At 52.7% G+C, this 24,693-nt stretch overlaps 18 non-coding genes across 18 annotated transcripts; all 18 read right to left on the bottom strand.

The window, feature by feature from the left end:
• Positions 1–98: 98 nt before the first annotated feature.
• LOC126150793 (5S ribosomal RNA) lies at positions 99–217 on the bottom strand. The gene has a single exon (XR_007531650.1). It is a non-coding gene; the product is annotated as a 5S ribosomal RNA (ribosomal RNA).
• Positions 218–1,501: 1,284 nt separating this feature from the next.
• On the bottom strand, positions 1,502–1,620 carry LOC126150792 (5S ribosomal RNA). The gene has a single exon (XR_007531649.1). It is a non-coding gene; the product is annotated as a 5S ribosomal RNA (ribosomal RNA).
• A 1,285-nt stretch (positions 1,621–2,905) lies between these two features.
• Positions 2,906–3,024, bottom strand: LOC126150791 (5S ribosomal RNA). The gene has a single exon (XR_007531648.1). It is a non-coding gene; the product is annotated as a 5S ribosomal RNA (ribosomal RNA).
• Positions 3,025–4,308: 1,284 nt separating this feature from the next.
• LOC126150790 (5S ribosomal RNA) lies at positions 4,309–4,427 on the bottom strand. Its single transcript, XR_007531647.1, has one exon. It is a non-coding gene; the product is annotated as a 5S ribosomal RNA (ribosomal RNA).
• Positions 4,428–5,711: 1,284 nt separating this feature from the next.
• On the bottom strand, positions 5,712–5,830 carry LOC126150788 (5S ribosomal RNA). The gene has a single exon (XR_007531645.1). It is a non-coding gene; the product is annotated as a 5S ribosomal RNA (ribosomal RNA).
• Positions 5,831–7,114: 1,284 nt separating this feature from the next.
• LOC126150787 (5S ribosomal RNA) lies at positions 7,115–7,233 on the bottom strand. Its single transcript, XR_007531644.1, has one exon. It is a non-coding gene; the product is annotated as a 5S ribosomal RNA (ribosomal RNA).
• Positions 7,234–8,517: 1,284 nt separating this feature from the next.
• LOC126150786 (5S ribosomal RNA) lies at positions 8,518–8,636 on the bottom strand. The gene has a single exon (XR_007531643.1). It is a non-coding gene; the product is annotated as a 5S ribosomal RNA (ribosomal RNA).
• A 1,292-nt stretch (positions 8,637–9,928) lies between these two features.
• Positions 9,929–10,047, bottom strand: LOC126150797 (5S ribosomal RNA). The gene has a single exon (XR_007531654.1). It is a non-coding gene; the product is annotated as a 5S ribosomal RNA (ribosomal RNA).
• A 1,292-nt stretch (positions 10,048–11,339) lies between these two features.
• On the bottom strand, positions 11,340–11,458 carry LOC126150796 (5S ribosomal RNA). Its single transcript, XR_007531653.1, has one exon. It is a non-coding gene; the product is annotated as a 5S ribosomal RNA (ribosomal RNA).
• Positions 11,459–12,742: 1,284 nt separating this feature from the next.
• Positions 12,743–12,861, bottom strand: LOC126150783 (5S ribosomal RNA). The gene has a single exon (XR_007531642.1). It is a non-coding gene; the product is annotated as a 5S ribosomal RNA (ribosomal RNA).
• A 1,284-nt stretch (positions 12,862–14,145) lies between these two features.
• LOC126150782 (5S ribosomal RNA) lies at positions 14,146–14,264 on the bottom strand. Its single transcript, XR_007531641.1, has one exon. It is a non-coding gene; the product is annotated as a 5S ribosomal RNA (ribosomal RNA).
• Positions 14,265–15,556: 1,292 nt separating this feature from the next.
• On the bottom strand, positions 15,557–15,675 carry LOC126150789 (5S ribosomal RNA). The gene has a single exon (XR_007531646.1). It is a non-coding gene; the product is annotated as a 5S ribosomal RNA (ribosomal RNA).
• A 1,284-nt stretch (positions 15,676–16,959) lies between these two features.
• On the bottom strand, positions 16,960–17,078 carry LOC126150781 (5S ribosomal RNA). The gene has a single exon (XR_007531640.1). It is a non-coding gene; the product is annotated as a 5S ribosomal RNA (ribosomal RNA).
• A 1,284-nt stretch (positions 17,079–18,362) lies between these two features.
• On the bottom strand, positions 18,363–18,481 carry LOC126150780 (5S ribosomal RNA). Its single transcript, XR_007531639.1, has one exon. It is a non-coding gene; the product is annotated as a 5S ribosomal RNA (ribosomal RNA).
• Positions 18,482–19,765: 1,284 nt separating this feature from the next.
• Positions 19,766–19,884, bottom strand: LOC126150779 (5S ribosomal RNA). The gene has a single exon (XR_007531638.1). It is a non-coding gene; the product is annotated as a 5S ribosomal RNA (ribosomal RNA).
• Positions 19,885–21,176: 1,292 nt separating this feature from the next.
• Positions 21,177–21,295, bottom strand: LOC126150776 (5S ribosomal RNA). Its single transcript, XR_007531635.1, has one exon. It is a non-coding gene; the product is annotated as a 5S ribosomal RNA (ribosomal RNA).
• Positions 21,296–22,579: 1,284 nt separating this feature from the next.
• On the bottom strand, positions 22,580–22,698 carry LOC126150795 (5S ribosomal RNA). The gene has a single exon (XR_007531652.1). It is a non-coding gene; the product is annotated as a 5S ribosomal RNA (ribosomal RNA).
• A 1,284-nt stretch (positions 22,699–23,982) lies between these two features.
• On the bottom strand, positions 23,983–24,101 carry LOC126150778 (5S ribosomal RNA). Its single transcript, XR_007531637.1, has one exon. It is a non-coding gene; the product is annotated as a 5S ribosomal RNA (ribosomal RNA).
• Between the last annotated feature and the right edge of the window lie 592 nt (positions 24,102–24,693).

Below are 24,693 nucleotides of genomic sequence, written 5' to 3'. Positions count from 1 at the left end.
TACAGTACTTTAAAATGCTTGTGGAAGCATCTTTGTCGACACCTGAAAGTTATTATGAAAAGAGGCCTGGCAGGTGTAGCGACGTAAAAATGAGAAAGAGCCATCAGCACGCGGTGTTCCCAGGCGGTCACCCATCCAAGTACTAACCGCGCCCGATGTTGCTTAACTTCGGTGATCGGACGAGAACCGGTGTAGTCAACATGGTACTGCCGTTGGCGTCCTTATAATGTAGCCGCACCACCGAAGAAGCATTCGCCTCTTCTCCCAACACACGCAATCGCCGCTTTCCGTGGCACATTTGACGCAAAGCGCGTCTTTCCACCTGGAAGGTGGCGCGGAGTGCGCGCTCGCCTCGGCGTCTCATAGGCGACTGCCGAACGTAGGTGAGACGCACAACACAGCTGCTCGATGCACCGCCTGTCATTCGTTTGGTGCGTGCGGCCTCCGACACCCACTGGCGACGCGCCTTGTTCCTGTTATCCGGCGCAGGGCTTGCGCGCGGCCGGGCGGCGGGGGGACTGCGCGGGGTGTTGCAGTGTCCTGCTGGACCGACGGAAGCTTTCTCACCTGCCTGACACACGCCGCGCTTCCAGATTTATGCGTAATTTGCGCGGTGCATTTGCATTCGCGCCTGTCCCCCCTCCCGTCCCGACTTGTCCCGACTTTGCTCGACTGCCGCTCGCTGCCGCTCGGGTCGCGGCCCATATGACAGCACAAGCACGAGAAACATCTGCGAGACGGGCGCGGGCCTGACCGGCGTGTCCGAGACGCCGTGGGCGGCCGTTCGGAGCTACTAGAGCAGCGCTGTGCCGTGCCATGGAAAGGTGCGAAACCAAGGACAGAAGACACAGAATTTTTGTTTACAAATTTGCACGTGTACACTGCTACAAAACAATAAGCCCGGACGTATTTCGGAACATTTCTGCCGCTTAATACTGTTTTGTTATTTCCAGAGACACTTTGGAAATCTTCCTTGGCACACGCTTCTTCAAACTGAGTTCCCTAATATCGTATCTTTTGTTTATTACAACAGATTTAAGTCATTGTGGAAACATCTTTGTCGCATCGGAAAGGTAGCGTGAAGAGACGGCTGGCAGGGCTGGCGACAAGAAAGCAAAATATGAAGACAGCCAGAGGTCCCAGGCAGTCGCCGATCCGAATACTAACGTTGTTGCTTAACTTGGGTGATGGCACGAGAACGGTTGGTTTTTTTTTATTTATTTATTTATTTAGTTACTTTTCGGAATTTAGCACTGCTGCGTAACAGTAGGCTCTGGCGCATTTCAAGAACACATCTGTCGATTGGTAGTGTTTTGTCATTTTCAACGAGTTCCTAGCACTCTTCCTTCGCGCATTCTTACTCAAACCGAGTTCATTACCGTAATTTCGTATCTTACGTTTAATACAGTACTTTAAAATGCTTGTGGAAGCATCTTTGTCGACACCTGAAAGTTATTATGAAAAGAGGCCTGGCAGGTGTAGCGACGTAAAAATGAGAAAGAGCCATCAGCACGCGGTGTTCCCAGGCGGTCACCCATCCAAGTACTAACCGCGCCCGATGTTGCTTAACTTCGGTGATCGGACGAGAACCGGTGTAGTCAACATGGTACTGCCGTTGGCGTCCTTATAATGTAGCCGCACCACCGAAGAAGCATTCGCCTCTTCTCCCAACACACGCAATCGCCGCTTTCCGTGGCACATTTGACGCAAAGCGCGTCTTTCCACCTGGAAGGTGGGCGCGGAGTGCGCGCTCGCCTCGGCGTCTCATAGGCGACTGCCGAACGTAGGTGAGACGCACAACACAGCTGCTCGATGCACCGCCTGTCATTCGTTTGGTGCGTGCGGCCTCCGACACCCACTGGCGACGCGCCTTGTTCCTGTTATCCGGCGCAGGGCTTGCGCGCGGCCGGGCGGCGGGGGGACTGCGCGGGGTGTTGCAGTGTCCTGCTGGACCGACGGAAGCTTTCTCACCTGCCTGACACACGCCGCGCTTCCAGATTTATGCGTAATTTGCGCGGTGCATTTGCATTCGCGCCTGTCCCCCCTCCCGTCCCGACTTGTCCCGACTTTGCTCGACTGCCGCTCGCTGCCGCTCGGGTCGCGGCCCATATGACAGCACAAGCACGAGAAACATCTGCGAGACGGGCGCGGGCCTGACCGGCGTGTCCGAGACGCCGTGGGCGGCCGTTCGGAGCTACTAGAGCAGCGCTGTGCCGTGCCATGGAAAGGTGCGAAACCAAGGACAGAAGACACAGAATTTTTGTTTACAAATTTGCACGTGTACACTGCTACAAAACAATAAGCCCGGACGTATTTCGGAACATTTCTGCCGCTTAATACTGTTTTGTTATTTCCAGAGACACTTTGGAAATCTTCCTTGGCACACGCTTCTTCAAACTGAGTTCCCTAATATCGTATCTTTTGTTTATTACAACAGATTTAAGTCATTGTGGAAACATCTTTGTCGCATCGGAAAGGTAGCGTGAAGAGACGGCTGGCAGGGCTGGCGACAAGAAAGCAAAATATGAAGACAGCCAGAGGTCCCAGGCAGTCGCCGATCCGAATACTAACGTTGTTGCTTAACTTGGGTGATGGCACGAGAACGGTTGGTTTTTTTTTATTTATTTATTTATTTAGTTACTTTTCGGAATTTAGCACTGCTGCGTAACAGTAGGCTCTGGCGCATTTCAAGAACACATCTGTCGATTGGTAGTGTTTTGTCATTTTCAACGAGTTCCTAGCACTCTTCCTTCGCGCATTCTTACTCAAACCGAGTTCATTACCGTAATTTCGTATCTTACGTTTAATACAGTACTTTAAAATGCTTGTGGAAGCATCTTTGTCGACACCTGAAAGTTATTATGAAAAGAGGCCTGGCAGGTGTAGCGACGTAAAAATGAGAAAGAGCCATCAGCACGCGGTGTTCCCAGGCGGTCACCCATCCAAGTACTAACCGCGCCCGATGTTGCTTAACTTCGGTGATCGGACGAGAACCGGTGTAGTCAACATGGTACTGCCGTTGGCGTCCTTATAATGTAGCCGCACCACCGAAGAAGCATTCGCCTCTTCTCCCAACACACGCAATCGCCGCTTTCCGTGGCACATTTGACGCAAAGCGCGTCTTTCCACCTGGAAGGTGGCGCGGAGTGCGCGCTCGCCTCGGCGTCTCATAGGCGACTGCCGAACGTAGGTGAGACGCACAACACAGCTGCTCGATGCACCGCCTGTCATTCGTTTGGTGCGTGCGGCCTCCGACACCCACTGGCGACGCGCCTTGTTCCTGTTATCCGGCGCAGGGCTTGCGCGCGGCCGGGCGGCGGGGGGACTGCGCGGGGTGTTGCAGTGTCCTGCTGGACCGACGGAAGCTTTCTCACCTGCCTGACACACGCCGCGCTTCCAGATTTATGCGTAATTTGCGCGGTGCATTTGCATTCGCGCCTGTCCCCCCTCCCGTCCCGACTTGTCCCGACTTTGCTCGACTGCCGCTCGCTGCCGCTCGGGTCGCGGCCCATATGACAGCACAAGCACGAGAAACATCTGCGAGACGGGCGCGGGCCTGACCGGCGTGTCCGAGACGCCGTGGGCGGCCGTTCGGAGCTACTAGAGCAGCGCTGTGCCGTGCCATGGAAAGGTGCGAAACCAAGGACAGAAGACACAGAATTTTTGTTTACAAATTTGCACGTGTACACTGCTACAAAACAATAAGCCCGGACGTATTTCGGAACATTTCTGCCGCTTAATACTGTTTTGTTATTTCCAGAGACACTTTGGAAATCTTCCTTGGCACACGCTTCTTCAAACTGAGTTCCCTAATATCGTATCTTTTGTTTATTACAACAGATTTAAGTCATTGTGGAAACATCTTTGTCGCATCGGAAAGGTAGCGTGAAGAGACGGCTGGCAGGGCTGGCGACAAGAAAGCAAAATATGAAGACAGCCAGAGGTCCCAGGCAGTCGCCGATCCGAATACTAACGTTGTTGCTTAACTTGGGTGATGGCACGAGAACGGTTGGTTTTTTTTTATTTATTTATTTATTTAGTTACTTTTCGGAATTTAGCACTGCTGCGTAACAGTAGGCTCTGGCGCATTTCAAGAACACATCTGTCGATTGGTAGTGTTTTGTCATTTTCAACGAGTTCCTAGCACTCTTCCTTCGCGCATTCTTACTCAAACCGAGTTCATTACCGTAATTTCGTATCTTACGTTTAATACAGTACTTTAAAATGCTTGTGGAAGCATCTTTGTCGACACCTGAAAGTTATTATGAAAAGAGGCCTGGCAGGTGTAGCGACGTAAAAATGAGAAAGAGCCATCAGCACGCGGTGTTCCCAGGCGGTCACCCATCCAAGTACTAACCGCGCCCGATGTTGCTTAACTTCGGTGATCGGACGAGAACCGGTGTAGTCAACATGGTACTGCCGTTGGCGTCCTTATAATGTAGCCGCACCACCGAAGAAGCATTCGCCTCTTCTCCCAACACACGCAATCGCCGCTTTCCGTGGCACATTTGACGCAAAGCGCGTCTTTCCACCTGGAAGGTGGCGCGGAGTGCGCGCTCGCCTCGGCGTCTCATAGGCGACTGCCGAACGTAGGTGAGACGCACAACACAGCTGCTCGATGCACCGCCTGTCATTCGTTTGGTGCGTGCGGCCTCCGACACCCACTGGCGACGCGCCTTGTTCCTGTTATCCGGCGCAGGGCTTGCGCGCGGCCGGGCGGCGGGGGGACTGCGCGGGGTGTTGCAGTGTCCTGCTGGACCGACGGAAGCTTTCTCACCTGCCTGACACACGCCGCGCTTCCAGATTTATGCGTAATTTGCGCGGTGCATTTGCATTCGCGCCTGTCCCCCCTCCCGTCCCGACTTGTCCCGACTTTGCTCGACTGCCGCTCGCTGCCGCTCGGGTCGCGGCCCATATGACAGCACAAGCACGAGAAACATCTGCGAGACGGGCGCGGGCCTGACCGGCGTGTCCGAGACGCCGTGGGCGGCCGTTCGGAGCTACTAGAGCAGCGCTGTGCCGTGCCATGGAAAGGTGCGAAACCAAGGACAGAAGACACAGAATTTTTGTTTACAAATTTGCACGTGTACACTGCTACAAAACAATAAGCCCGGACGTATTTCGGAACATTTCTGCCGCTTAATACTGTTTTGTTATTTCCAGAGACACTTTGGAAATCTTCCTTGGCACACGCTTCTTCAAACTGAGTTCCCTAATATCGTATCTTTTGTTTATTACAACAGATTTAAGTCATTGTGGAAACATCTTTGTCGCATCGGAAAGGTAGCGTGAAGAGACGGCTGGCAGGGCTGGCGACAAGAAAGCAAAATATGAAGACAGCCAGAGGTCCCAGGCAGTCGCCGATCCGAATACTAACGTTGTTGCTTAACTTGGGTGATGGCACGAGAACGGTTGGTTTTTTTTTATTTATTTATTTATTTAGTTACTTTTCGGAATTTAGCACTGCTGCGTAACAGTAGGCTCTGGCGCATTTCAAGAACACATCTGTCGATTGGTAGTGTTTTGTCATTTTCAACGAGTTCCTAGCACTCTTCCTTCGCGCATTCTTACTCAAACCGAGTTCATTACCGTAATTTCGTATCTTACGTTTAATACAGTACTTTAAAATGCTTGTGGAAGCATCTTTGTCGACACCTGAAAGTTATTATGAAAAGAGGCCTGGCAGGTGTAGCGACGTAAAAATGAGAAAGAGCCATCAGCACGCGGTGTTCCCAGGCGGTCACCCATCCAAGTACTAACCGCGCCCGATGTTGCTTAACTTCGGTGATCGGACGAGAACCGGTGTAGTCAACATGGTACTGCCGTTGGCGTCCTTATAATGTAGCCGCACCACCGAAGAAGCATTCGCCTCTTCTCCCAACACACGCAATCGCCGCTTTCCGTGGCACATTTGACGCAAAGCGCGTCTTTCCACCTGGAAGGTGGCGCGGAGTGCGCGCTCGCCTCGGCGTCTCATAGGCGACTGCCGAACGTAGGTGAGACGCACAACACAGCTGCTCGATGCACCGCCTGTCATTCGTTTGGTGCGTGCGGCCTCCGACACCCACTGGCGACGCGCCTTGTTCCTGTTATCCGGCGCAGGGCTTGCGCGCGGCCGGGCGGCGGGGGGACTGCGCGGGGTGTTGCAGTGTCCTGCTGGACCGACGGAAGCTTTCTCACCTGCCTGACACACGCCGCGCTTCCAGATTTATGCGTAATTTGCGCGGTGCATTTGCATTCGCGCCTGTCCCCCCTCCCGTCCCGACTTGTCCCGACTTTGCTCGACTGCCGCTCGCTGCCGCTCGGGTCGCGGCCCATATGACAGCACAAGCACGAGAAACATCTGCGAGACGGGCGCGGGCCTGACCGGCGTGTCCGAGACGCCGTGGGCGGCCGTTCGGAGCTACTAGAGCAGCGCTGTGCCGTGCCATGGAAAGGTGCGAAACCAAGGACAGAAGACACAGAATTTTTGTTTACAAATTTGCACGTGTACACTGCTACAAAACAATAAGCCCGGACGTATTTCGGAACATTTCTGCCGCTTAATACTGTTTTGTTATTTCCAGAGACACTTTGGAAATCTTCCTTGGCACACGCTTCTTCAAACTGAGTTCCCTAATATCGTATCTTTTGTTTATTACAACAGATTTAAGTCATTGTGGAAACATCTTTGTCGCATCGGAAAGGTAGCGTGAAGAGACGGCTGGCAGGGCTGGCGACAAGAAAGCAAAATATGAAGACAGCCAGAGGTCCCAGGCAGTCGCCGATCCGAATACTAACGTTGTTGCTTAACTTGGGTGATGGCACGAGAACGGTTGGTTTTTTTTTATTTATTTATTTATTTAGTTACTTTTCGGAATTTAGCACTGCTGCGTAACAGTAGGCTCTGGCGCATTTCAAGAACACATCTGTCGATTGGTAGTGTTTTGTCATTTTCAACGAGTTCCTAGCACTCTTCCTTCGCGCATTCTTACTCAAACCGAGTTCATTACCGTAATTTCGTATCTTACGTTTAATACAGTACTTTAAAATGCTTGTGGAAGCATCTTTGTCGACACCTGAAAGTTATTATGAAAAGAGGCCTGGCAGGTGTAGCGACGTAAAAATGAGAAAGAGCCATCAGCACGCGGTGTTCCCAGGCGGTCACCCATCCAAGTACTAACCGCGCCCGATGTTGCTTAACTTCGGTGATCGGACGAGAACCGGTGTAGTCAACATGGTACTGCCGTTGGCGTCCTTATAATGTAGCCGCACCACCGAAGAAGCATTCGCCTCTTCTCCCAACACACGCAATCGCCGCTTTCCGTGGCACATTTGACGCAAAGCGCGTCTTTCCACCTGGAAGGTGGCGCGGAGTGCGCGCTCGCCTCGGCGTCTCATAGGCGACTGCCGAACGTAGGTGAGACGCACAACACAGCTGCTCGATGCACCGCCTGTCATTCGTTTGGTGCGTGCGGCCTCCGACACCCACTGGCGACGCGCCTTGTTCCTGTTATCCGGCGCAGGGCTTGCGCGCGGCCGGGCGGCGGGGGGACTGCGCGGGGTGTTGCAGTGTCCTGCTGGACCGACGGAAGCTTTCTCACCTGCCTGACACACGCCGCGCTTCCAGATTTATGCGTAATTTGCGCGGTGCATTTGCATTCGCGCCTGTCCCCCCTCCCGTCCCGACTTGTCCCGACTTTGCTCGACTGCCGCTCGCTGCCGCTCGGGTCGCGGCCCATATGACAGCACAAGCACGAGAAACATCTGCGAGACGGGCGCGGGCCTGACCGGCGTGTCCGAGACGCCGTGGGCGGCCGTTCGGAGCTACTAGAGCAGCGCTGTGCCGTGCCATGGAAAGGTGCGAAACCAAGGACAGAAGACACAGAATTTTTGTTTACAAATTTGCACGTGTACACTGCTACAAAACAATAAGCCCGGACGTATTTCGGAACATTTCTGCCGCTTAATACTGTTTTGTTATTTCCAGAGACACTTTGGAAATCTTCCTTGGCACACGCTTCTTCAAACTGAGTTCCCTAATATCGTATCTTTTGTTTATTACAACAGATTTAAGTCATTGTGGAAACATCTTTGTCGCATCGGAAAGGTAGCGTGAAGAGACGGCTGGCAGGGCTGGCGACAAGAAAGCAAAATATGAAGACAGCCAGAGGTCCCAGGCAGTCGCCGATCCGAATACTAACGTTGTTGCTTAACTTGGGTGATGGCACGAGAACGGTTGGTTTTTATTTATTTATTTATTTATTTAGTTACTTTTCGGAATTTAGCACTGCTGCGTAACAGTAGGCTCTGGCGCATTTCAAGAACACATCTGTCGATTGGTAGTGTTTTGTCATTTTCAACGAGTTCCTAGCACTCTTCCTTCGCGCATTCTTACTCAAACCGAGTTCATTACCGTAATTTCGTATCTTACGTTTAATACAGTACTTTAAAATGCTTGTGGAAGCATCTTTGTCGACACCTGAAAGTTATTATGAAAAGAGGCCTGGCAGGTGTAGCGACGTAAAAATGAGAAAGAGCCATCAGCACGCGGTGTTCCCAGGCGGTCACCCATCCAAGTACTAACCGCGCCCGATGTTGCTTAACTTCGGTGATCGGACGAGAACCGGTGTAGTCAACATGGTACTGCCGTTGGCGTCCTTATAATGTAGCCGCACCACCGAAGAAGCATTCGCCTCTTCTCCCAACACACGCAATCGCCGCTTTCCGTGGCACATTTGACGCAAAGCGCGTCTTTCCACCTGGAAGGTGGCGCGGAGTGCGCGCTCGCCTCGGCGTCTCATAGGCGACTGCCGAACGTAGGTGAGACGCACAACACAGCTGCTCGATGCACCGCCTGTCATTCGTTTGGTGCGTGCGGCCTCCGACACCCACTGGCGACGCGCCTTGTTCCTGTTATCCGGCGCAGGGCTTGCGCGCGGCCGGGCGGCGGGGGGACTGCGCGGGGTGTTGCAGTGTCCTGCTGGACCGACGGAAGCTTTCTCACCTGCCTGACACACGCCGCGCTTCCAGATTTATGCGTAATTTGCGCGGTGCATTTGCATTCGCGCCTGTCCCCCCTCCCGTCCCGACTTGTCCCGACTTTGCTCGACTGCCGCTCGCTGCCGCTCGGGTCGCGGCCCATATGACAGCACAAGCACGAGAAACATCTGCGAGACGGGCGCGGGCCTGACCGGCGTGTCCGAGACGCCGTGGGCGGCCGTTCGGAGCTACTAGAGCAGCGCTGTGCCGTGCCATGGAAAGGTGCGAAACCAAGGACAGAAGACACAGAATTTTTGTTTACAAATTTGCACGTGTACACTGCTACAAAACAATAAGCCCGGACGTATTTCGGAACATTTCTGCCGCTTAATACTGTTTTGTTATTTCCAGAGACACTTTGGAAATCTTCCTTGGCACACGCTTCTTCAAACTGAGTTCCCTAATATCGTATCTTTTGTTTATTACAACAGATTTAAGTCATTGTGGAAACATCTTTGTCGCATCGGAAAGGTAGCGTGAAGAGACGGCTGGCAGGGCTGGCGACAAGAAAGCAAAATATGAAGACAGCCAGAGGTCCCAGGCAGTCGCCGATCCGAATACTAACGTTGTTGCTTAACTTGGGTGATTTCACGAGAACGGTTGGTTTTTATTTATTTATTTATTTATTTAGTTACTTTTCGGAATTTAGCACTGCTGCGTAACAGTAGGCTCTGGCGCATTTCAAGAACACATCTGTCGATTGGTAGTGTTTTGTCATTTTCAACGAGTTCCTAGCACTCTTCCTTCGCGCATTCTTACTCAAACCGAGTTCATTACCGTAATTTCGTATCTTACGTTTAATACAGTACTTTAAAATGCTTGTGGAAGCATCTTTGTCGACACCTGAAAGTTATTATGAAAAGAGGCCTGGCAGGTGTAGCGACGTAAAAATGAAAAAATTAGAAAGAGCCAACAGCACGCGGTGTTCCCAGGCGGTCACCCATCCAAGTACTAACCGCGCCCGATGTTGCTTAACTTCGGTGATCGGACGAGAACCGGTGTAGTCAACATGGTACTGCCGTTGGCGTCCTTATAATGTAGCCGCACCACCGAAGAAGCATTCGCCTCTTCTCCCAACACACGCAATCGCCGCTTTCCGTGGCACATTTGACGCAAAGCGCGTCTTTCCACCTGGAAGGTGGCGCGGAGTGCGCGCTCGCCTCGGCGTCTCATAGGCGACTGCCGAACGTAGGTGAGACGCACAACACAGCTGCTCGATGCACCGCCTGTCATTCGTTTGGTGCGTGCGGCCTCCGACACCCACTGGCGACGCGCCTTGTTCCTGTTATCCGGCGCAGGGCTTGCGCGCGGCCGGGCGGCGGGGGGACTGCGCGGGGTGTTGCAGTGTCCTGCTGGACCGACGGAAGCTTTCTCACCTGCCTGACACACGCCGCGCTTCCAGATTTATGCGTAATTTGCGCGGTGCATTTGCATTCGCGCCTGTCCCCCCTCCCGTCCCGACTTGTCCCGACTTTGCTCGACTGCCGCTCGCTGCCGCTCGGGTCGCGGCCCATATGACAGCACAAGCACGAGAAACATCTGCGAGACGGGCGCGGGCCTGACCGGCGTGTCCGAGACGCCGTGGGCGGCCGTTCGGAGCTACTAGAGCAGCGCTGTGCCGTGCCATGGAAAGGTGCGAAACCAAGGACAGAAGACACAGAATTTTTGTTTACAAATTTGCACGTGTACACTGCTACAAAACAATAAGCCCGGACGTATTTCGGAACATTTCTGCCGCTTAATACTGTTTTGTTATTTCCAGAGACACTTTGGAAATCTTCCTTGGCACACGCTTCTTCAAACTGAGTTCCCTAATATCGTATCTTTTGTTTATTACAACAGATTTAAGTCATTGTGGAAACATCTTTGTCGCATCGGAAAGGTAGCGTGAAGAGACGGCTGGCAGGGCTGGCGACAAGAAAGCAAAATATGAAGACAGCCAGAGGTCCCAGGCAGTCGCCGATCCGAATACTAACGTTGTTGCTTAACTTGGGTGATTTCACGAGAACGGTTGGTTTTTATTTATTTATTTATTTATTTAGTTACTTTTCGGAATTTAGCACTGCTGCGTAACAGTAGGCTCTGGCGCATTTCAAGAACACATCTGTCGATTGGTAGTGTTTTGTCATTTTCAACGAGTTCCTAGCACTCTTCCTTCGCGCATTCTTACTCAAACCGAGTTCATTACCGTAATTTCGTATCTTACGTTTAATACAGTACTTTAAAATGCTTGTGGAAGCATCTTTGTCGACACCTGAAAGTTATTATGAAAAGAGGCCTGGCAGGTGTAGCGACGTAAAAATGAAAAAATTAGAAAGAGCCAACAGCACGCGGTGTTCCCAGGCGGTCACCCATCCAAGTACTAACCGCGCCCGATGTTGCTTAACTTCGGTGATCGGACGAGAACCGGTGTAGTCAACATGGTACTGCCGTTGGCGTCCTTATAATGTAGCCGCACCACCGAAGAAGCATTCGCCTCTTCTCCCAACACACGCAATCGCCGCTTTCCGTGGCACATTTGACGCAAAGCGCGTCTTTCCACCTGGAAGGTGGCGCGGAGTGCGCGCTCGCCTCGGCGTCTCATAGGCGACTGCCGAACGTAGGTGAGACGCACAACACAGCTGCTCGATGCACCGCCTGTCATTCGTTTGGTGCGTGCGGCCTCCGACACCCACTGGCGACGCGCCTTGTTCCTGTTATCCGGCGCAGGGCTTGCGCGCGGCCGGGCGGCGGGGGGACTGCGCGGGGTGTTGCAGTGTCCTGCTGGACCGACGGAAGCTTTCTCACCTGCCTGACACACGCCGCGCTTCCAGATTTATGCGTAATTTGCGCGGTGCATTTGCATTCGCGCCTGTCCCCCCTCCCGTCCCGACTTGTCCCGACTTTGCTCGACTGCCGCTCGCTGCCGCTCGGGTCGCGGCCCATATGACAGCACAAGCACGAGAAACATCTGCGAGACGGGCGCGGGCCTGACCGGCGTGTCCGAGACGCCGTGGGCGGCCGTTCGGAGCTACTAGAGCAGCGCTGTGCCGTGCCATGGAAAGGTGCGAAACCAAGGACAGAAGACACAGAATTTTTGTTTACAAATTTGCACGTGTACACTGCTACAAAACAATAAGCCCGGACGTATTTCGGAACATTTCTGCCGCTTAATACTGTTTTGTTATTTCCAGAGACACTTTGGAAATCTTCCTTGGCACACGCTTCTTCAAACTGAGTTCCCTAATATCGTATCTTTTGTTTATTACAACAGATTTAAGTCATTGTGGAAACATCTTTGTCGCATCGGAAAGGTAGCGTGAAGAGACGGCTGGCAGGGCTGGCGACAAGAAAGCAAAATATGAAGACAGCCAGAGGTCCCAGGCAGTCGCCGATCCGAATACTAACGTTGTTGCTTAACTTGGGTGATGGCACGAGAACGGTTGGTTTTTTTTTATTTATTTATTTATTTAGTTACTTTTCGGAATTTAGCACTGCTGCGTAACAGTAGGCTCTGGCGCATTTCAAGAACACATCTGTCGATTGGTAGTGTTTTGTCATTTTCAACGAGTTCCTAGCACTCTTCCTTCGCGCATTCTTACTCAAACCGAGTTCATTACCGTAATTTCGTATCTTACGTTTAATACAGTACTTTAAAATGCTTGTGGAAGCATCTTTGTCGACACCTGAAAGTTATTATGAAAAGAGGCCTGGCAGGTGTAGCGACGTAAAAATGAGAAAGAGCCATCAGCACGCGGTGTTCCCAGGCGGTCACCCATCCAAGTACTAACCGCGCCCGATGTTGCTTAACTTCGGTGATCGGACGAGAACCGGTGTAGTCAACATGGTACTGCCGTTGGCGTCCTTATAATGTAGCCGCACCACCGAAGAAGCATTCGCCTCTTCTCCCAACACAAGCAATCGCCGCTTTCCGTGGCACATTTGACGCAAAGCGCGTCTTTCCACCTGGAAGGTGGCGCGGAGTGCGCGCTCGCCTCGGCGTCTCATAGGCGACTGCCGAACGTAGGTGAGACGCACAACACAGCTGCTCGATGCACCGCCTGTCATTCGTTTGGTGCGTGCGGCCTCCGACACCCACTGGCGACGCGCCTTGTTCCTGTTATCCGGCGCAGGGCTTGCGCGCGGCCGGGCGGCGGGGGGACTGCGCGGGGTGTTGCAGTGTCCTGCTGGACCGACGGAAGCTTTCTCACCTGCCTGACACACGCCGCGCTTCCAGATTTATGCGTAATTTGCGCGGTGCATTTGCATTCGCGCCTGTCCCCCCTCCCGTCCCGACTTGTCCCGACTTTGCTCGACTGCCGCTCGCTGCCGCTCGGGTCGCGGCCCATATGACAGCACAAGCACGAGAAACATCTGCGAGACGGGCGCGGGCCTGACCGGCGTGTCCGAGACGCCGTGGGCGGCCGTTCGGAGCTACTAGAGCAGCGCTGTGCCGTGCCATGGAAAGGTGCGAAACCAAGGACAGAAGACACAGAATTTTTGTTTACAAATTTGCACGTGTACACTGCTACAAAACAATAAGCCCGGACGTATTTCGGAACATTTCTGCCGCTTAATACTGTTTTGTTATTTCCAGAGACACTTTGGAAATCTTCCTTGGCACACGCTTCTTCAAACTGAGTTCCCTAATATCGTATCTTTTGTTTATTACAACAGATTTAAGTCATTGTGGAAACATCTTTGTCGCATCGGAAAGGTAGCGTGAAGAGACGGCTGGCAGGGCTGGCGACAAGAAAGCAAAATATGAAGACAGCCAGAGGTCCCAGGCAGTCGCCGATCCGAATACTAACGTTGTTGCTTAACTTGGGTGATGGCACGAGAACGGTTGGTTTTTTTTTATTTATTTATTTATTTAGTTACTTTTCGGAATTTAGCACTGCTGCGTAACAGTAGGCTCTGGCGCATTTCAAGAACACATCTGTCGATTGGTAGTGTTTTGTCATTTTCAACGAGTTCCTAGCACTCTTCCTTCGCGCATTCTTACTCAAACCGAGTTCATTACCGTAATTTCGTATCTTACGTTTAATACAGTACTTTAAAATGCTTGTGGAAGCATCTTTGTCGACACCTGAAAGTTATTATGAAAAGAGGCCTGGCAGGTGTAGCGACGTAAAAATGAGAAAGAGCCATCAGCACGCGGTGTTCCCAGGCGGTCACCCATCCAAGTACTAACCGCGCCCGATGTTGCTTAACTTCGGTGATCGGACGAGAACCGGTGTAGTCAACATGGTACTGCCGTTGGCGTCCTTATAATGTAGCCGCACCACCGAAGAAGCATTCGCCTCTTCTCCCAACACACGCAATCGCCGCTTTCCGTGGCACATTTGACGCAAAGCGCGTCTTTCCACCTGGAAGGTGGCGCGGAGTGCGCGCTCGCCTCGGCGTCTCATAGGCGACTGCCGAACGTAGGTGAGACGCACAACACAGCTGCTCGATGCACCGCCTGTCATTCGTTTGGTGCGTGCGGCCTCCGACACCCACTGGCGACGCGCCTTGTTCCTGTTATCCGGCGCAGGGCTTGCGCGCGGCCGGGCGGCGGGGGGACTGCGCGGGGTGTTGCAGTGTCCTGCTGGACCGACGGAAGCTTTCTCACCTGCCTGACACACGCCGCGCTTCCAGATTTATGCGTAATTTGCGCGGTGCATTTGCATTCGCGCCTGTCCCCCCTCCCGTCCCGACTTGTCCCGACTTTGCTCGACTGCCGCTCGCTGCCGCTCGGGTCGCGGCCCATATGACAGCACAAGCACGAGAAACATCTGCGAGACGGGCGCGGGCCTGACCGGCGTGTCCGAGACGCCGTGGGCGGCCGTTCGGAGCTACTAGAGCAGCGCTGTGCCGTGCCATGGAAAGGTGCGAAACCAAGGACAGAAGACACAGAATTTTTGTTTACAAATTTGCACGTGTACACTGCTACAAAACAATAAGCCCGGACGTATTTCGGAACATTTCTGCCGCTTAATACTGTTTTGTTATTTCCAGAGACACTTTGGAAATCTTCCTTGGCACACGCTTCTTCAAACTGAGTTCCCTAATATCGTATCTTTTGTTTATTACAACAGATTTAAGTCATTGTGGAAACATCTTTGTCGCATCGGAAAGGTAGCGTGAAGAGACGGCTGGCAGGGCTGGCGACAAGAAAGCAAAATATGAAGACAGCCAGAGGTCCCAGGCAGTCGCCGATCCGAATACTAACGTTGTTGCTTAACTTGGGTGATTTCACGAGAACGGTTGGTTTTTATTTATTTATTTATTTATTTAGTTACTTTTCGGAATTTAGCACTGCTGCGTAACAGTAGGCTCTGGCGCATTTCAAGAACACATCTGTCGATTGGTAGTGTTTTGTCATTTTCAACGAGTTCCTAGCACTCTTCCTTCGCGCATTCTTACTCAAACCGAGTTCATTACCGTAATTTCGTATCTTACGTTTAATACAGTACTTTAAAATGCTTGTGGAAGCATCTTTGTCGACACCTGAAAGTTATTATGAAAAGAGGCCTGGCAGGTGTAGCGACGTAAAAATGAAAAAATTAGAAAGAGCCAACAGCACGCGGTGTTCCCAGGCGGTCACCCATCCAAGTACTAACCGCGCCCGATGTTGCTTAACTTCGGTGATCGGACGAGAACCGGTGTAGTCAACATGGTACTGCCGTTGGCGTCCTTATAATGTAGCCGCACCACCGAAGAAGCATTCGCCTCTTCTCCCAACACACGCAATCGCCGCTTTCCGTGGCACATTTGACGCAAAGCGCGTCTTTCCACCTGGAAGGTGGCGCGGAGTGCGCGCTCGCCTCGGCGTCTCATAGGCGACTGCCGAACGTAGGTGAGACGCACAACACAGCTGCTCGATGCACCGCCTGTCATTCGTTTGGTGCGTGCGGCCTCCGACACCCACTGGCGACGCGCCTTGTTCCTGTTATCCGGCGCAGGGCTTGCGCGCGGCCGGGCGGCGGGGGGACTGCGCGGGGTGTTGCAGTGTCCTGCTGGACCGACGGAAGCTTTCTCACCTGCCTGACACACGCCGCGCTTCCAGATTTATGCGTAATTTGCGCGGTGCATTTGCATTCGCGCCTGTCCCCCCTCCCGTCCCGACTTGTCCCGACTTTGCTCGACTGCCGCTCGCTGCCGCTCGGGTCGCGGCCCATATGACAGCACAAGCACGAGAAACATCTGCGAGACGGGCGCGGGCCTGACCGGCGTGTCCGAGACGCCGTGGGCGGCCGTTCGGAGCTACTAGAGCAGCGCTGTGCCGTGCCATGGAAAGGTGCGAAACCAAGGACAGAAGACACAGAATTTTTGTTTACAAATTTGCACGTGTACACTGCTACAAAACAATAAGCCCGGACGTATTTCGGAACATTTCTGCCGCTTAATACTGTTTTGTTATTTCCAGAGACACTTTGGAAATCTTCCTTGGCACACGCTTCTTCAAACTGAGTTCCCTAATATCGTATCTTTTGTTTATTACAACAGATTTAAGTCATTGTGGAAACATCTTTGTCGCATCGGAAAGGTAGCGTGAAGAGACGGCTGGCAGGGCTGGCGACAAGAAAGCAAAATATGAAGACAGCCAGAGGTCCCAGGCAGTCGCCGATCCGAATACTAACGTTGTTGCTTAACTTGGGTGATGGCACGAGAACGGTTGGTTTTTTTTTATTTATTTATTTATTTAGTTACTTTTCGGAATTTAGCACTGCTGCGTAACAGTAGGCTCTGGCGCATTTCAAGAACACATCTGTCGATTGGTAGTGTTTTGTCATTTTCAACGAGTTCCTAGCACTCTTCCTTCGCGCATTCTTACTCAAACCGAGTTCATTACCGTAATTTCGTATCTTACGTTTAATACAGTACTTTAAAATGCTTGTGGAAGCATCTTTGTCGACACCTGAAAGTTATTATGAAAAGAGGCCTGGCAGGTGTAGCGACGTAAAAATGAGAAAGAGCCATCAGCACGCGGTGTTCCCAGGCGGTCACCCATCCAAGTACTAACCGCGCCCGATGTTGCTTAACTTCGGTGATCGGACGAGAACCGGTGTAGTCAACATGGTACTGCCGTTGGCGTCCTTATAATGTAGCCGCACCACCGAAGAAGCATTCGCCTCTTCTCCCAACACAAGCAATCGCCGCTTTCCGTGGCACATTTGACGCAAAGCGCGTCTTTCCACCTGGAAGGTGGCGCGGAGTGCGCGCTCGCCTCGGCGTCTCATAGGCGACTGCCGAACGTAGGTGAGACGCACAACACAGCTGCTCGATGCACCGCCTGTCATTCGTTTGGTGCGTGCGGCCTCCGACACCCACTGGCGACGCGCCTTGTTCCTGTTATCCGGCGCAGGGCTTGCGCGCGGCCGGGCGGCGGGGGGACTGCGCGGGGTGTTGCAGTGTCCTGCTGGACCGACGGAAGCTTTCTCACCTGCCTGACACACGCCGCGCTTCCAGATTTATGCGTAATTTGCGCGGTGCATTTGCATTCGCGCCTGTCCCCCCTCCCGTCCCGACTTGTCCCGACTTTGCTCGACTGCCGCTCGCTGCCGCTCGGGTCGCGGCCCATATGACAGCACAAGCACGAGAAACATCTGCGAGACGGGCGCGGGCCTGACCGGCGTGTCCGAGACGCCGTGGGCGGCCGTTCGGAGCTACTAGAGCAGCGCTGTGCCGTGCCATGGAAAGGTGCGAAACCAAGGACAGAAGACACAGAATTTTTGTTTACAAATTTGCACGTGTACACTGCTACAAAACAATAAGCCCGGACGTATTTCGGAACATTTCTGCCGCTTAATACTGTTTTGTTATTTCCAGAGACACTTTGGAAATCTTCCTTGGCACACGCTTCTTCAAACTGAGTTCCCTAATATCGTATCTTTTGTTTATTACAACAGATTTAAGTCATTGTGGAAACATCTTTGTCGCATCGGAAAGGTAGCGTGAAGAGACGGCTGGCAGGGCTGGCGACAAGAAAGCAAAATATGAAGACAGCCAGAGGTCCCAGGCAGTCGCCGATCCGAATACTAACGTTGTTGCTTAACTTGGGTGATGGCACGAGAACGGTTGGTTTTTTTTTATTTATTTATTTATTTAGTTACTTTTCGGAATTTAGCACTGCTGCGTAACAGTAGGCTCTGGCGCATTTCAAGAACACATCTGTCGATTGGTAGTGTTTTGTCATTTTCAACGAGTTCCTAGCACTCTTCCTTCGCGCATTCTTACTCAAACCGAGTTCATTACCGTAATTTCGTATCTTACGTTTAATACAGTACTTTAAAATGCTTGTGGAAGCATCTTTGTCGACACCTGAAAGTTATTATGAAAAGAGGCCTGGCAGGTGTAGCGACGTAAAAATGAGAAAGAGCCATCAGCACGCGGTGTTCCCAGGCGGTCACCCATCCAAGTACTAACCGCGCCCGATGTTGCTTAACTTCGGTGATCGGACGAGAACCGGTGTAGTCAACATGGTACTGCCGTTGGCGTCCTTATAATGTAGCCGCACCACCGAAGAAGCATTCGCCTCTTCTCCCAACACACGCAATCGCCGCTTTCCGTGGCACATTTGACGCAAAGCGCGTCTTTCCACCTGGAAGGTGGCGCGGAGTGCGCGCTCGCCTCGGCGTCTCATAGGCGACTGCCGAACGTAGGTGAGACGCACAACACAGCTGCTCGATGCACCGCCTGTCATTCGTTTGGTGCGTGCGGCCTCCGACACCCACTGGCGACGCGCCTTGTTCCTGTTATCCGGCGCAGGGCTTGCGCGCGGCCGGGCGGCGGGGGGACTGCGCGGGGTGTTGCAGTGTCCTGCTGGACCGACGGAAGCTTTCTCACCTGCCTGACACACGCCGCGCTTCCAGATTTATGCGTAATTTGCGCGGTGCATTTGCATTCGCGCCTGTCCCCCCTCCCGTCCCGACTTGTCCCGACTTTGCTCGACTGCCGCTCGCTGCCGCTCGGGTCGCGGCCCATATGACAGCACAAGCACGAGAAACATCTGCGAGACGGGCGCGGGCCTGACCGGCGTGTCCGAGACGCCGTGGGCGGCCGTTCGGAGCTACTAGAGCAGCGCTGTGCCGTGCCATGGAAAGGTGCGAAACCAAGGACAGAAGACACAGAATTTTTGTTTACAAATTTGCACGTGTACACTGCTACAAAACAATAAGCCCGGACGTATTTCGGAACATTTCTGCCGCTTAATACTGTTTTGTTATTTCCAGAGACACTTTGGAAATCTTCCTTGGCACACGCTTCTTCAAACTGAGTTCCCTAATATCGTATCTTTTGTTTATTACAACAGATTTAAGTCATTGTGGAAACATCTTTGTCGCATCGGAAAGGTAGCGTGAAGAGACGGCTGGCAGGGCTGGCGACAAGAAAGCAAAATATGAAGACAGCCAGAGGTCCCAGGCAGTCGCCGATCCGAATACTAACGTTGTTGCTTAACTTGGGTGATGGCACGAGAACGGTTGGTTTTTATTTATTTATTTATTTATTTAGTTACTTTTCGGAATTTAGCACTGCTGCGTAACAGTAGGCTCTGGCGCATTTCAAGAACACATCTGTCGATTGGTAGTGTTTTGTCATTTTCAACGAGTTCCTAGCACTCTTCCTTCGCGCATTCTTACTCAAACCGAGTTCATTACCGTAATTTCGTATCTTACGTTTAATACAGTACTTTAAAATGCTTGTGGAAGCATCTTTGTCGACACCTGAAAGTTATTATGAAAAGAGGCCTGGCAGGTGTAGCGACGTAAAAATGAGAAAGAGCCATCAGCACGCGGTGTTCCCAGGCGGTCACCCATCCAAGTACTAACCGCGCCCGATGTTGCTTAACTTCGGTGATCGGACGAGAACCGGTGTAGTCAACATGGTACTGCCGTTGGCGTCCTTATAATGTAGCCGCACCACCGAAGAAGCATTCGCCTCTTCTCCCAACACACGCAATCGCCGCTTTCCGTGGCACATTTGACGCAAAGCGCGTCTTTCCACCTGGAAGGTGGCGCGGAGTGCGCGCTCGCCTCGGCGTCTCATAGGCGACTGCCGAACGTAGGTGAGACGCACAACACAGCTGCTCGATGCACCGCCTGTCATTCGTTTGGTGCGTGCGGCCTCCGACACCCACTGGCGACGCGCCTTGTTCCTGTTATCCGGCGCAGGGCTTGCGCGCGGCCGGGCGGCGGGGGGACTGCGCGGGGTGTTGCAGTGTCCTGCTGGACCGACGGAAGCTTTCTCACCTGCCTGACACACGCCGCGCTTCCAGATTTATGCGTAATTTGCGCGGTGCATTTGCATTCGCGCCTGTCCCCCCTCCCGTCCCGACTTGTCCCGACTTTGCTCGACTGCCGCTCGCTGCCGCTCGGGTCGCGGCCCATATGACAGCACAAGCACGAGAAACATCTGCGAGACGGGCGCGGGCCTGACCGGCGTGTCCGAGACGCCGTGGGCGGCCGTTCGGAGCTACTAGAGCAGCGCTGTGCCGTGCCATGGAAAGGTGCGAAACCAAGGACAGAAGACACAGAATTTTTGTTTACAAATTTGCACGTGTACACTGCTACAAAACAATAAGCCCGGACGTATTTCGGAACATTTCTGCCGCTTAATACTGTTTTGTTATTTCCAGAGACACTTTGGAAATCTTCCTTGGCACACGCTTCTTCAAACTGAGTTCCCTAATATCGTATCTTTTGTTTATTACAACAGATTTAAGTCATTGTGGAAACATCTTTGTCGCATCGGAAAGGTAGCGTGAAGAGACGGCTGGCAGGGCTGGCGACAAGAAAGCAAAATATGAAGACAGCCAGAGGTCCCAGGCAGTCGCCGATCCGAATACTAACGTTGTTGCTTAACTTGGGTGATTTCACGAGAACGGTTGGTTTTTATTTATTTATTTATTTATTTAGTTACTTTTCGGAATTTAGCACTGCTGCGTAACAGTAGGCTCTGGCGCATTTCAAGAACACATCTGTCGATTGGTAGTGTTTTGTCATTTTCAACGAGTTCCTAGCACTCTTCCTTCGCGCATTCTTACTCAAACCGAGTTCATTACCGTAATTTCGTATCTTACGTTTAATACAGTACTTTAAAATGCTTGTGGAAGCATCTTTGTCGACACCTGAAAGTTATTATGAAAAGAGGCCTGGCAGGTGTAGCGACGTAAAAATGAAAAAATTAGAAAGAGCCAACAGCACGCGGTGTTCCCAGGCGGTCACCCATCCAAGTACTAACCGCGCCCGATGTTGCTTAACTTCGGTGATCGGACGAGAACCGGTGTAGTCAACATGGTACTGCCGTTGGCGTCCTTATAATGTAGCCGCACCACCGAAGAAGCATTCGCCTCTTCTCCCAACACACGCAATCGCCGCTTTCCGTGGCACATTTGACGCAAAGCGCGTCTTTCCACCTGGAAGGTGGCGCGGAGTGCGCGCTCGCCTCGGCGTCTCATAGGCGACTGCCGAACGTAGGTGAGACGCACAACACAGCTGCTCGATGCACCGCCTGTCATTCGTTTGGTGCGTGCGGCCTCCGACACCCACTGGCGACGCGCCTTGTTCCTGTTATCCGGCGCAGGGCTTGCGCGCGGCCGGGCGGCGGGGGGACTGCGCGGGGTGTTGCAGTGTCCTGCTGGACCGACGGAAGCTTTCTCACCTGCCTGACACACGCCGCGCTTCCAGATTTATGCGTAATTTGCGCGGTGCATTTGCATTCGCGCCTGTCCCCCCTCCCGTCCCGACTTGTCCCGACTTTGCTCGACTGCCGCTCGCTGCCGCTCGGGTCGCGGCCCATATGACAGCACAAGCACGAGAAACATCTGCGAGACGGGCGCGGGCCTGACCGGCGTGTCCGAGACGCCGTGGGCGGCCGTTCGGAGCTACTAGAGCAGCGCTGTGCCGTGCCATGGAAAGGTGCGAAACCAAGGACAGAAGACACAGAATTTTTGTTTACAAATTTGCACGTGTACACTGCTACAAAACAATAAGCCCGGACGTATTTCGGAACATTTCTGCCGCTTAATACTGTTTTGTTATTTCCAGAGACACTTTGGAAATCTTCCTTGGCACACGCTTCTTCAAACTGAGTTCCCTAATATCGTATCTTTTGTTTATTACAACAGATTTAAGTCATTGTGGAAACATCTTTGTCGCATCGGAAAGGTAGCGTGAAGAGACGGCTGGCAGGGCTGGCGACAAGAAAGCAAAATATGAAGACAGCCAGAGGTCCCAGGCAGTCGCCGATCCGAATACTAACGTTGTTGCTTAACTTGGGTGATGGCACGAGAACGGTTGGTTTTTATTTATTTATTTATTTATTTAGTTACTTTTCGGAATTTAGCACTGCTGCGTAACAGTAGGCTCTGGCGCATTTCAAGAACACATCTGTCGATTGGTAGTGTTTTGTCATTTTCAACGAGTTCCTAGCACTCTTCCTTCGCGCATTCTTACTCAAACCGAGTTCATTACCGTAATTTCGTATCTTACGTTTAATACAGTACTTTAAAATGCTTGTGGAAGCATCTTTGTCGACACCTGAAAGTTATTATGAAAAGAGGCCTGGCAGGTGTAGCGACGTAAAAATGAGAAAGTGCCATCAGCACGCGGTGTTCCCAGGCGGTCACCCATCCAAGTACTAACCGCGCCCGATGTTGCTTAACTTCGGTGATCGGACGAGAACCGGTGTAGTCAACATGGTACTGCCGTTGGCGTCCTTATAATGTAGCCGCACCACCGAAGAAGCATTCGCCTCTTCTCCCAACACACGCAATCGCCGCTTTCCGTGGCACATTTGACGCAAAGCGCGTCTTTCCACCTGGAAGGTGGCGCGGAGTGCGCGCTCGCCTCGGCGTCTCATAGGCGACTGCCGAACGTAGGTGAGACGCACAACACAGCTGCTCGATGCACCGCCTGTCATTCGTTTGGTGCGTGCGGCCTCCGACACCCACTGGCGACGCGCCTTGTTCCTGTTATCCGGCGCAGGGCTTGCGCGCGGCCGGGCGGCGGGGGGACTGCGCGGGGTGTTGCAGTGTCCTGCTGGACCGACGGAAGCTTTCTCACCTGCCTGACACACGCCGCGCTTCCAGATTTATGCGTAATTTGCGCGGTGCATTTGCATTCGCGCCTGTCCCCCCTCCCGTCCCGACTTGTCCCGACTTTGCTCGACTGCCGCTCGCTGCCGCTCGGGTCGCGGCCCATATGACAGCACAAGCACGAGAAACATCTGCGAGACGGGCGCGGGCCTGACCGGCGTGTCCGAGACGCCGTGGGCGGCCGTTCGGAGCTACTAGAGCAGCGCTGTGCCGTGCCATGGAAAGGTGCGAAACCAAGGACAGAAGACACAGAATTTTTGTTTACAAATTTGCACGTGTACACTGCTACAAAACAATAAGCCCGGACGTATTTCGGAACATTTCTGCCGCTTAATACTGTTTTGTTATTTCCAGAGACACTTTGGAAATCTTCCTTGGCACACGCTTCTTCAAACTGAGTTCCCTAATATCGTATCTTTTGTTTATTACAACAGATTTAAGTCATTGTGGAAACATCTTTGTCGCATCGGAAAGGTAGCGTGAAGAGACGGCTGGCAGGGCTGGCGACAAGAAAGCAAAATATGAAGACAGCCAGAGGTCCCAGGCAGTCGCCGATCCGAATACTAACGTTGTTGCTTAACTTGGGTGATGGCACGAGAACGGTTGGTTTTTATTTATTTATTTATTTATTTAGTTACTTTTCGGAATTTAGCACTGCTGCGTAACAGTAGGCTCTGGCGCATTTCAAGAACACATCTGTCGATTGGTAGTGTTTTGTCATTTTCAACGAGTTCCTAGCACTCTTCCTTCGCGCATTCTTACTCAAACCGAGTTCATTACCGTAATTTCGTATCTTACGTTTAATACAGTACTTTAAAATGCTTGTGGAAGCATCTTTGTCGACACCTGAAAGTTATTATGAAAAGAGGCCTGGCAGGTGTAGCGACGTAAAAATGAGAAAGAGCCATCAGCACGCGGTGTTCCCAGGCGGTCACCCATCCAAGTACTAACCGCGCCCGATGTTGCTTAACTTCGGTGATCGGACGAGAACCGGTGTAGTCAACATGGTACTGCCGTTGGCGTCCTTATAATGTAGCCGCACCACCGAAGAAGCATTCGCCTCTTCTCCCAACACACGCAATCGCCGCTTTCCGTGGCACATTTGACGCAAAGCGCGTCTTTCCACCTGGAAGGTGGCGCGGAGTGCGCGCTCGCCTCGGCGTCTCATAGGCGACTGCCGAACGTAGGTGAGACGCACAACACAGCTGCTCGATGCACCGCCTGTCATTCGTTTGGTGCGTGCGGCCTCCGACACCCACTGGCGACGCGCCTTGTTCCTGTTATCCGGCGCAGGGCTTGCGCGCGGCCGGGCGGCGGGGGGACTGCGCGGGGTGTTGCAGTGTCCTGCTGGACCGACGGAAGCTTTCTCACCTGCCTGACACACGCCGCGCTTCCAGATTTATGCGTAATTTGCGCGGTGCATTTGCATTCGCGCCTGTCCCCCCTCCCGTCCCGACTTGTCCCGACTTTGCTCGACTGCCGCTCGCTGCCGCTCGGGTCGCGGCCCATATGACAGCACAAGCACGAGAAACATCTGCGAGACGGGCGCGGGCCTGACCGGCGTGTCCGAGACGCCGTGGGCGGCCGTTCGGAGCTACTAGAGCAGCGCTGTG

Source organism: Schistocerca cancellata, unplaced genomic scaffold (assembly GCF_023864275.1).
Source record: "Schistocerca cancellata isolate TAMUIC-IGC-003103 unplaced genomic scaffold, iqSchCanc2.1 HiC_scaffold_1000, whole genome shotgun sequence".
Taxonomy (NCBI): domain Eukaryota; kingdom Metazoa; phylum Arthropoda; class Insecta; order Orthoptera; family Acrididae; genus Schistocerca; species Schistocerca cancellata.
The sequence above is the reverse complement of the archived record's forward strand: the minus strand, read 5'-3'. Positions and strand labels throughout refer to the sequence as shown.